Genomic DNA, 12316 nt, shown 5'->3' with positions numbered 1-12316 from the left:
ACTTTAAAAGTAACTACTTCTGTGAGCAATTCATAGGCACAGAATGTAGAGGGACAAGTCTTAAGGATCCATGGGGGAAAAAACAACAACAACAAAACAATAGACACAGGAAGAAGACCAACTTTTTTCATGATTTATGGAGCAACAACAATATTATAATGGAAGAAGTACAAGTTTTCTGCTCTAAGTCTAACAGACCATTGAAGAAATATTTTCCCATAAAAGAAGCACTTCCCTCACAGACCATGGAATAAGAAACATTTCCCTAACAGCCCGTAGAAGGTGCACTTAACTTCACAGACCTGACCATGGTAAAAATGATTTTCCTAACAGACCATTGAAGAAGCACTCCACAGACAAATGTATTGACATACTTGCTTTGATGCCTACCTGTTCAGCATCTCATGATCTGCTGTATAAAGAACAAGTTCCTCAATGGATTATGATAGAAGCAAAGGTTTCCAGTTGTCTTTTGGAAAAGAGCAACGTCTAAATGTAATCTGTTGTATAAACCCGTAGATCCGAACTTGTGGTTTGTATGATATATTCGCAAGCTCGTACCTACTGGTCTGTATTGCAGGTGACAACATCCTGATAACTGTTTGCTCTAGTTTACCATTATTACAGTGAATAAAAGAATACTATGAACAGGATTAAACAGTCAAAGATGCTGGCTGAAGATGAAAAGTGACTGAAACTAGAAGGCAAACAAGAATTTGTGGAATCTTTATTGAGAATATTATTTGAGTTAAAAAGAAAACATAAGTACTGGTTAATAAGAAAAAGAAAACATATTTACTAAGGAAGTAGGAATACTGGTGAAAAGATGAGCAGAAATCATGGCAAGAACAAACAATGGATATTGGACCATACAGAAGAAAGCAATGGATATTGGACCATACAAAAGAAAGCAATGTATATTGGACCATACAGAAGAAAGCAATGGATATTGGACCATACAGAAAAAAGCTATTGGACCATCCAGAAGAAAGCAATGGATATTGGACCATACAGAAGAAAGCAATGGATATTGGACCATACAAAAGAAAGCAATGGATATTGGACCATACAGAAAAAAAGCTATTGGACCATACAGAAGAAAGCAATGGATATTGGACCATACAGAAAAAAGCAATGGATATTGGACCATACAGAAACAGCAATGAATATTTGGCCATACAGAAAAAAGCAATGGATATTTTTGACCATATTGAAGAAAGCAATGGATTTGGAACATCAAGACGAAAGCAGGCAATATCAGACCCTTTGGTAGAAACAGTGGAATATTGGACCAAGCAGAAGAAAGCAATGGACATTGGACCATCAGGAAATAAGCAGTGGATATTGGACCATACAGAAGATAGCAGTAATACTGGAAGGGGAAACTTGACAGAAAGCATGGATACTAGATGAGGTAGTAGGTTGTATAGTTAGAACTACACCATACAGGAGAACTATTCAACCTTCTAGCTTTCCTAGTGACATGATAATTTACACCATACAGGAGAACTATTCAACCCTCTAACTTTCCTAGTGACATGATAATCTACACCATACAGGAGAACTATTCAACCTTCTAGCTTTCCTAATGACATGATGTAGGAGTACTATTTAACATGCAAATACATCCATACACCAGATGGTATACAGTGATGAAGCACACCTATGATGATGTACATCAATAAAATAAACCTTAATAAAAAAACAACATCCTTGATGCACAGCAATGGAATGTATGCATGATACACACATATAAGATAAACGAGAGGGAGACACCAATAAAAACACCCAATAGTATATGTGCATGAAATAAGCAAACAAAATATATATGCATGATGTAAGCAGATGAAATGCACTGCTTAAATGCACCCATGATATACATAATAGAGAAAATACACCCAGTATACACATGAATGATATAACCCATGATATACATAAAGAAAAAACACCCAGTATACACATGAATGATATAACCCATGATATACATAAAGAAAATACACCCGGTATACACATGAATGATATAACCCATGATATACATAAAGAAAATACACCCAGTATACACATGAATGATATAACCCATGATATACATAAAGAAAATACACCCAGTATACACATGAATGATATAACCCATGATATACATAAAAGAAAATACACCCAGTATACACATGAATGATATAACCCATGATATACATAAAGAAAAAACACCCAGTATACACATGAATGATATAACCCATGATATACATAAAGAAAATACACCCAGTATACACATGAATGATATAACCCATGATATACCTTTGTTTAGAAATGAAATACACATATGAAAATATATACAGTTAATAAAATTTATTTCTGGTTATTAATGTGGCAGCAAAATGCACTATGATGATGCACACCAATGAAATAAAATTTCTTTAGTTTGCAATATGGATCAAGATTTCAGAACTTTGGAATATTGTTTTTTGCTTCTATGATTTTGGAGTGAAATATGATGATGAAGGAAAAAAAAAAGTTAAATAATATTTTCTGTTTCATTATAGTAAAATTAATTTTAACATATGGTTTTCTTTTTTGATTAAACATATGCAGACTCGCACACTGTGACACATAAACACATGCTTTTTGTTGTCTTTTGTTCTTCTACAAATTTAATTTAGTTTGATTGTGTTGGAAGCATTAAGCTTATTGAAACACTCTTGATTCTATTCCTGGAACCAACCATTACAAAGCATTGAGTGTAAAATTTCATATATAATCTGGTATTTAAATATGTTTACAGTTGCATTTGCAGTTGTACATGTACTATGTGTTCTATTGTTATAAAATAACAAGACTTTCTTAAATTTCAATTGGTTAAAAAGCAGAAATAATTCATCTTGACAGGATGTGGGGGGAGAAAACGCTGTAATACGGAATTAACTAACATAGGCCATCAATTTCACATCGAATACAATAAGCTTGTGCAAATAATATCATTAAAGGTAATATTGAGATTGAAGGCAAAAAATATACGGTCCTGTCTGGCTACAATGCTTACTGGTGAAGTTATGGTTCTGGGGTGGCCTAATGAATAAAAAGGCTATACCTCTTGATGGTATTGAAGGCAATTATCAGGTCTGGCAGGCAATATAGAACATTTTATCAATAAAGCTGTCTGCTAAAGGGGAGACAGAAAAATCATTGGCTGATGGCTATTTCTAGAGACTCGTGTACTGTTAATATTCCTATATGAAAAGCTGTACGGCAATTTTAACAATATTTTTTTGTTCTTCCTTTATCTCCCTTTTGTGAAACTTTTCTATTTTAATACATGTTTAATTGAAGTTGAACGAAATTTTAAAGGATTGTCGGAGAATTGGCTCTGATTATATATGTATGGCAATGGTTATGAAACAAACATTAAGACTGCTAATTAAGAAAACAGTTTCTAGGTCACTTTTAGGCTATTCCTATATTGATCCTATCCTACTGAACTGGGAATTCTCTAATTAACAGATCATTTGGATGAAATTGTTCTTTACCGGGTTTGAGAAGAAATTTTAAGCTTTTCTTTTCTTTCACTTGGTAAACTTGTTGTAATGGACATGGCTTTTGAATTATGCTATAATTGTAGAAGACTTTGTTTTACAGTTTGTAGCAATTTGTGAAAGTTTTTGGTTTTAAATCTCCATCAAAAGTCTGTTTTCTCTATCTTTGATATTCTTAAGAAAATGAACTAATCAATGGTTCAGGTCAAAAAGTTTTTTACCCTTTTAATGGAAAAAAGGAGAAACCAAAGAAAGTTTGTATTGCCATCATGCCATCACTTGACATACAATGCAACTTGTTTTGCACTCTTTACTCCACAAACCTTTTTATTCTCCCTTAACTCATATTTAAGGGGCTGTTAAGAAGGGCATCTTTTTGAAACATTTTTCATGGAATTTATAGAAAATGTCTAGGCTATAGGATTATATATGCATATTCTGCTGATGTAAATTCTATCTCAGCCAGACTTCATAAGTCAGTAAAAGAGGAAAGCAATTTCCTCCAGGCAAATAGATAACTATGGATGACTTCCAAATGTTACCCATCAACTGACAAATGAATTAAAGTGTTATTAATTCTGTCTGCAAGAGTTTCTTTGGAAGTAACTGATATCTGTTTTGAAGAACTGTTATGAATTCCTTCCCCTTTGTGATAACTTAAGACAAATCTATTCCCATTTCATCTCCATCGAGTAGAACTTGTTTCAGATGAACTTGTATAGATGTGATGTGGTTATTTTTGGTTATTTTTAAACTTTGTGGTGTTTTTGACAGGATTGTTGGTGCTTTGTTTTTGCTTGAAAAAATTCCTACGTTGTTCTTACGCATCAATGAATTTATTTTCAGTTTCATATTATTTGTCATTGGCTGGAAGTCTAGTGAAGACGTCATGGATTGTCTTTGAGTGTAACGTTGTAAGGTATGTACTTTGTATTTTTTGTATTGTTTTGTCATATTTTGGGAAAGTAAATTTTAATATTTAAAAAATTATTTGCTGAAATTCTTTTTTTTTTTTCTGTTTTTTTTGTTGTTAATATTGGTATTGCTTATAATTTTTGTTGTCAATTGATGATATGGGCAGTAGAGAAGGACCATAACTTTTGTTATGTGTATCACTGTTGTTGCTTTATATTTTTCTTTTGAAAGAGTTATGGCCCTTTCTGCATTATTACATGAATTAGATTATTTGACGATGCAACAGATATAGACAAGAATGTAGACAAAAAATGATGGACGGAGACTGTTAGAGACGGAATCTCCCAGCAGGCAGCTGGTGACAAGAGTACAGTTAATTATAATAAAATGAAAGTTTTTGAGTCTTTCGCAACTTTATTATCTTTGTTCTTCAATAACCCAATGCCCCCTAATGTTTGGAAATTTTAGCATGGTAACGTAAGAAATCTGGACAATTTTACAGAACTTCATAGCTTACTTTCAAATAATACAAATGTAAAAATGGTGTTTGTTTTTATAAAAAAGGCCATATAATTATACTAAATCTTAATATAATGAGGAATTTTCAACAGTTTTGTATTTGGCCTTGATAACATTTTAGTAAAGCCCTGTAATTGTGAAAGAAATTACATTATATAATAAATTATAACCTTGTTAACAATAATATATTGAACAAAGAGGTCTCGACCTTTTTGTTCTGAACTATGTTGAAACACTGAGAACCTTTTTTTAAAAATTAGCTAGTAATGTAATAGTAATATAAAGATATCTGAGGATGTAAAGGTGTCTGGGGAAGTAAATGTTAAGGTGTCGGAGGAAAGTAATGTGGAGGTGTCAGAGAAAAGTAATGTAAAGATCTTGGAAAAGTAATGTAAAGGTGTCTTAGTATAATAATGTTCAGGTGTCTGAGGATAGTATTATAAAAATATCTGACAGATGTCTGGGGATAGTAATGTAAAGTTGTCTGAGGATAGAAATGTTCAGGTGTCTGAGGATATTAGTGATTTAAAGGTTTTGAGAGAGTAAAGTTTAGTCATATGGATAATAATGTAAAAGTTCCTGGATTATTTTATGAGTCAGTCTCTTTTATGGGGATAAGACTGGATAAGGCAGAAGAAGGAAATTCAGCCTTTATAGCCAAAGGTCCATACTAGGCTTAAGATATTGCATGCAGGCACAAAATGCCCTAAAACTTTGAAAAGTGCTGGAAATTAGATAACATAAATACTTGGGCAATAAACTTCATGAAGGGGAGCCAATTATCATACAACTTGAGCACATCTTTGGTGCCAAAAGACAATCTGAATAGCGATTATCATGGAGAAGCTTGATTGTATTGTCTATCTGATTTAGAAAGGCATGGTAAGCATCTAAAAGACACTGATTACACCAGGCTGGTTCCAAAATGCATGTTATTCAACCAGACGAAATCTAATTGCTATTCCAGCAGCAGCGTTTTTTTGCTGTTTTTGTTTTCCAAGATAATGTAGAATATTTGGAGATTTATCAGATTAACATGGAACATAAAGGAAAATTTGCATCTTATAAAAGATCACTAAAATCTGATTAAACTGTCTGCAGCAGAAGATAGCAAGAATTGCTACTGCCATACAGATGGCAGACTTTTTGGAGATATAAACTGAAATTTATGGTTGTATTAAGCTCATGCCATTGAGTATAGACCAGCAGACAAATTTCAGAATGGTTTCTGTTTTGTTTTTTGTTGTTGTTTTTATGCCTTTAAAGTCTTATTTATTTCTGAAAAGGATTTGCCCAGCTCTGGCTTTGGATAGTCTGTATCGATATACAAAAAAATAAATTTACTACCAACAACATAGAACCTGGTTGGACGGACCTGGATGGTGGCAAAGGCTAAAAGCTGTTAAGAGTTGAAATGATATTTGTATATGATGAAATGTATTTTTGTTGGTTTATTTTGTATTTTTGTTTTCTTTATAGCAAAAGCTTTTGAAATACTTCTTTGATGTAGATAATTGCCCAAATTTAACCAAATTAAAGAACAAAAGAAGTTTGTTTTTAACCGAAGATGTCCAGCATACATTTTGAAATATTTGCCTTTATTTGTCACTTTTTAGTCTGTAATGAATTTAAATAGACCTTGGTATTACTTATTGCCAAAGGTTAGGAGAAGACTTATCCTACATTGATATTTTGTTCTTTGATGCAGGTATACAATATGTATGAAGACCATTACATAAGGAAAATATACCTTACAATTTACATAAATTGTGTATGCTGTAAATTGAAGCTATTGAACGTTGTAATCTCTAAAACCGAATGTTACTTCACTAAATTGCTGTATTGTACTTTACCATTCAGTATATCCTGTTAATTTAGTAAAAGTGCATTCCATGATTGTGGCACACTGAGTGACTTCACAAATAGTATACTCCATTAATATTGTAGCAAGTATGATGCAAACATGGATCAGTGTGGAACATGGAAGCTTTTGTCTGTGGTTTTCTGAAAATGCTTGAAGAAAATAATTATATGATATGATATTATGAAAATATGGAAGACTTTAAAAGCTCTAAGCAAAGACCTTAATGTAAGGGATGAAAAATTATTACAATTGAACCCATTGTAAAAAGATTGTCACACGGTGGGAAAATACTAACAAGGATGATATTGAATAGTTCGACAGAAAAACCTATCCCCACACACTCCCTTCAACATATTCATGACCATTTATTTAGAGAAAATTGGTAGTCAGTGGTCTCGAAGTATGTCAACCACGCTGTATATTTTAATGGTGATGGAAACTTTACTCAGAAATGATGCATTTCAAGTACCTTTGTGAATTTGTTTTACAGTATATAATTCTGCAGGAGACGAGTCTGACATAATGTCAGATAATATTTTAGATAGAAAATGATGTCTGTGGCAGATATTTAACCACACCTGTAATGCTACACATCTACTTACTGTCTCCAATAAGTATTATAAGAGTTGTTTTGCTGGGGTTTTGATTTCTTTTATAAAGAGGTTCAGACTATAATTTTGTGACGTCTGGCATTAGTACCTATATGTCCTATTTTATTTCCATATTGTATGTATGTGTGCTTACAAAAGTATGAAGTGTGACAATGGTATATCTAGATGAACTTAGTTGAAATTGTGTCTGAAATCTTTTATCTGAACCTCTTTAACTTAACTTTATTTTACCTTTTTATGCCCCCACAATGTGGGAGCATATAGCGTTGCACTTGTCTGTCCGTCCGTCCGTCAGTCAGTCCGTCCATCAGTCCGTACGTCCCGAAATCTTGTGAACGCAACTCCTCTTAACCCATTACTTCATATACACGCCTTTTAACGCCTTTTTCACCCCCCCCCCCTTTATGTTGTCTCAAATGATGAAAAAATGCCTTATTTAGGCCCCAAACACTTGTTTTTGTTTGAGAAATGTTGTTAAAAAAAGTGACCTCTTTTTCGGCACGGCCCCCCAACCAAAAGATACATCAGGGGGTTGCCAGAAGGGGGATGTGCCCCCTTCTGTTTGGGGGGTTTGAAGGGGGGCGGAGTCCCCCTCATCGCCAAGAAAATTTTGGACTTGTGAGAGGCTGTAAATGACCCCAGATTGATCATAAGGTAACGTGTAACCAACGCTGAAAAGCATTTGACTCTATCTCAATCCATTGAGAAGTTGCAGCACTTTGAAATCAATTTTGATGGAAAAAAATCAACGCAAAATTGTGATTTTTGGCAATTTTGAGATGTCCCCTCGTTGCCATGGTAACAGAAAATTTAAGCCTGAGCATGTTGTTGCAAGGGCAATGGTCCAGTCAACATTTGTGCCAAGTTTGATTAGTGTTGAAGCAGTTTTTATAGTATTATAGCAATTTGAACTTGTAACGGGAGACTTTTCAATGAAAACAGCCATTTTTCACAAAATGCTCATGAAGTAATGGGTTAATGAAAAAAATCAAAAAATCTACAAAACAACAATTTTTCTTCAAATTTATATGACAGGCCATGTTTAAACATGAAAAAACACGATTTAGGGTAATTTCAAGTATTTTCATCATTTTCTATTAACCCATTACTTCATATACACGCCTTTTAACGCCTTTTTCACCCCCCCCCCCCTTTTTGTTGTCTCAAATGATGAAAAAATGCCTTATTTAGGCCCCAAACACTTGTTTTTGTTTGAGAAATGTTGTTAAAAAAAGTGACCTCTTTTTCGGCGCGGCCCCCCAACCAAAAGATACATCAGGGGGTTGCCAGAAGGGGGATGTGCCCCCTTCTGTTTGGGGGGTTTGAAGGGGGGCGGTGTCTCCCTCAGCGCCAAGAAAATTTTGGACTTGTGAGAGGCTGTAAATGACCCCAGGTTGATCATAAGGTAACGTGTAACCAACGCTGAAAAGCATTTGACTCTATCTCAATCCATTGAGAAGTTGCAGCACTTTGAAATCAATTTTGATGGAAAAAAATCAACGCAAAATTGTGATTTTTGGCAATTTTGAGATGTCCCCTCGTTGCCATGGTAACAGAAAATTTAAGCCTGAGCATGTTGTTGCAAGGGTAATGGTCCAGTCAACATTTGTGCCAAGTTTGATTAGTGTTGAAGCAGTTTTTATAGTATTATAGCAATTTGAACTTGTAACGGGAGACTTTTCAATGAAAACAGCCATTTTTCACAAAATGCTCATGAAGCAATGGGTTAATGAAAAAAATCAAAAAATCTACAAAACAACAATTTTTCTTCAAATTTATATGACAGGCCATGTTTAAACATGAAAAAACGCGATTTAGGGTAATTTCAAGTATTTTCATCATTTTCTGTTAACCCATTACTTCATATACACGCCTTTCAACGCCTTTTTCACCCCCACTTTTTTGTCTCAAATGATGAAAAAATGCCTTATTTAGGCCCCAAACACTTGTTTTTGTTTGAGAAATGTTGTTAAAAAAAGTGACCTCTTTTTCGGCGCGGCCCCCCAACCAAAAGATACATCAGGGGGTTGCCAGAAGGGGGATGTGCCCCCTTCTGTTTGGGGGTTTGAAGGGGGGCGGAGTCCCCCTCATCGCCAAGAAAATTTTGGACTTGTGAGAGGCTGTAAATGACCCCAGATTGATCATAAGGTAACGTGTAACCAACGCTGAAAAGCATTTGACTCTATCTCAATCCATTGAGAAGTTGCAGCACTTTGAAATCAATTTTGATGGAAAAAATCAACGCAAAATAGTGATTTTTGGCAATTTTGAGATGTCCCCTCGTTGCCATGGTAACAGAAAATTTAAGCCTGAGCATGTTGTTGCAAGGGCAATGGTCCAGTCAACATTTGTGCCAAGTTTGATTAGTGTTGAAGCAGTTTTTATAGTATTATAGCAATTTGAACTTGTAACGGGAGACTTTTCAATGAAAACAGCCATTTTTCACAAAATGCTCATGAAGCAATGGGTTAAACCGGATAGCAGATTTTGCTTAAACTTACAGGGATGAACAACCTTAATGTGTAGATGGTAGTAAAGGAAGGAATTTTCGCTGCGACCAAATTTAACAGAATTATGGCCCTTTGTTGATTTTTTCATTATATACTATGTAGAAATTTTGTGAACGCAACTCCTCTTAAACCGGATGGCAGATTTTGCTTAAACTTACAGGGATGAACAACCTTAATGTGTAGATGGTAGTGAAGGAAGGAATTTTTGCTGCGACCAAATTTAACAGAATTATGGCCCTTTGTTGATTTTTTCACTATATACTATGTAGAAATTTTGTGAACGCAACTCCTCTTAAACCGGATGGCAGATTTTGCTTAAACTTACAGGGATGAACAACCTTAAGGTGTAGATGGTAGTAAAGGAAGGAATTTTCGCTGCGACCAAATTTTACTGAATTATGGCCCTTTGTTGATTTTTTCACTATATACTATGTAGAAATTTTGTGAATGCAACTTCTCTTAAACTGGATGGCAGATTTTCCTTAAACTTCCAGGGATGAACAACCTTAATGTGTAGATGGCAGTAAAGGAAGGAATTTTTGCTGCAACCAAATTTAACAGAATGATGGCCCTTTGTTGATTTTTTCATTATATACTATGTAGAAATTTTGTGAACGCAACTCCTCTTAAACCGGATGGCAGATTTTGCTTAAACTTCCAGGGATTAACAACCTTAATGTGTAGATGGTGTTAAAGAAGGAATTTTTGCTGCGACCAAATTTAACAGAATTATGGCCCTTTGTTGATTTTTAGTTTTCAACTTGTGGCACATGTAGTCCAAAAAATATTTGACCTAGAGTCATAAGATTGACAGAACAGTGGCGTGTGGGGGCATCCGTGTCCTATGGACACATTTCTAGTTTGTTCTACTTTAGACCAAGTTTTCTGAGAGAAAAATGGTTTCTAAATTGATTAATTCTAGGGCACATCTTGACTAGATCAATTTGAAAATGAACATGTATTAATATTAGTAATGAGGTATTGTGGATGATTTTAAAGATCTTGCCATGTGGTTTCAGTATATGTAAGAATAAAGTAAACCTACTTGTACTGTGTGTGGATCATTTTGTGAATCCTTGTATCTAAAGAGAAAGAATGTTCTTGCAGATACATCAATAGTGTGAGAATGTTATTTCAGATTTGAAGGTTCTTGTATCAAAAGAGTGAGTATGAAACTTCAGGCACAAAAGTCCTTGTGTATTAAGAGTGATAATGCTATTTTAGATATATCAAAAGTGTGAGAATTTGGTTCCAGATTTTGTACTTTTATGAAAGGTTTGAAAATATGAATTTAAAGAAGATGATCATATGAATGTTGTGAAAGTGTTAGAAGATCTGATCATTGCATCAAAGGTGTAGAGTATGAAGGTCATGAAAATGTTTTATAATCATTCTTGTCATTACACTCTTCATCTTCAGGTGTTTGTTCAAACTTTCAACATGGCACCTTTCCTGTGAAAATGTTATCTCGAGTCATTTGTCCACCAAATTGAATTCTACAAGAGCCCCAGAAGTGAAGATTTAGAGGAGAATTGGTCTTGGTTTTTCAAAAAGATTTATCATCTGCCTGTCAGAATACCTTAAAATTTCTTTGTTATACATTCTTTGCTGAAGTAACTCTGTTTAAACATTAAATGAATTCTCTGAATTTTGAAAAAGTAATCTTGTTGAGGACATATTACTTTTATCAGAAGTGTTTTGAAGTACATTCTGGATTTAGAAATTTCGGGAATTCCATGCACAGCAGTTTTCGACAGCTTGGCATTTATTGTTCTGCACCCTGTCAATGCATTACACATAACATAAAACAAGGATTTAGCAGTAACTGTTGCAAGTAAAAAATAAAATAAATAAAAACGGTGAAAATCAGTGATATATGGTTATGTTTTGGTGGTAAAAAAGGGGGTTTTTGCCTCTAAATTTATTTCTGTCGGTTGATATTTGGATGTACACAATCTGTAGAGGGGACGGGATAAAGGATAAGAATGCTCCCAAATTCTTTTCAGTAAAATCTCGTAGCAAACTGCGCAGTAGCATAAGATCAACTCACTAAGGTCAAGATGACAACATTTTGTCTTTTCATTTATTTTTTCATCATTTAAACTGGTTGATTGTTCTTGTCTGCATATTTTTAAAAGTCGCAAATAATCCCATTTTTTTTTTCAGTTTATCTAGAAAAAAAGTTCAACTGGATTTGCGTAAGGAAAAAAGTTTTGAACGCACAATATTAAAGGAAGTGACTGATTCAGCCTTAGTTTAGCAACAGAAATTTTCACAACAGTCAGCTCCCGGATGATGTTGTCTTGATTTAAAAAAATTCTGCTTATATAGGGTTGTTGTTGTTTTTTTGGTTCCCGCTGAAGTTAATTAAAT

The 12316-nt window shown here is 34.1% G+C and overlaps 1 long non-coding RNA gene across 1 annotated transcript in view; it reads left to right on the top strand.

Annotated features, from left to right (window-relative positions):
- The window catches only part of LOC132753034 (uncharacterized), a 60441-nt gene that overhangs the window by 31001 nt on the left and 17124 nt on the right, over positions 1-12316 (top strand). The window contains exon 7 of the long non-coding RNA XR_009628894.1: positions 4371-4443. This is a non-coding gene — a long non-coding RNA (uncharacterized LOC132753034). The remainder of the gene's footprint in view (positions 1-4370; positions 4444-12316) is intronic.

The sequence above is a fragment of the Ruditapes philippinarum genome, unplaced genomic scaffold (assembly GCF_026571515.1).
Source record: "Ruditapes philippinarum isolate M1 unplaced genomic scaffold, ASM2657151v2 ctg566_1_1_1_1, whole genome shotgun sequence".
NCBI classification, from domain to species: domain Eukaryota; kingdom Metazoa; phylum Mollusca; class Bivalvia; order Venerida; family Veneridae; genus Ruditapes; species Ruditapes philippinarum.
This window is presented reverse-complemented; position numbering and strand designations above follow the sequence as displayed.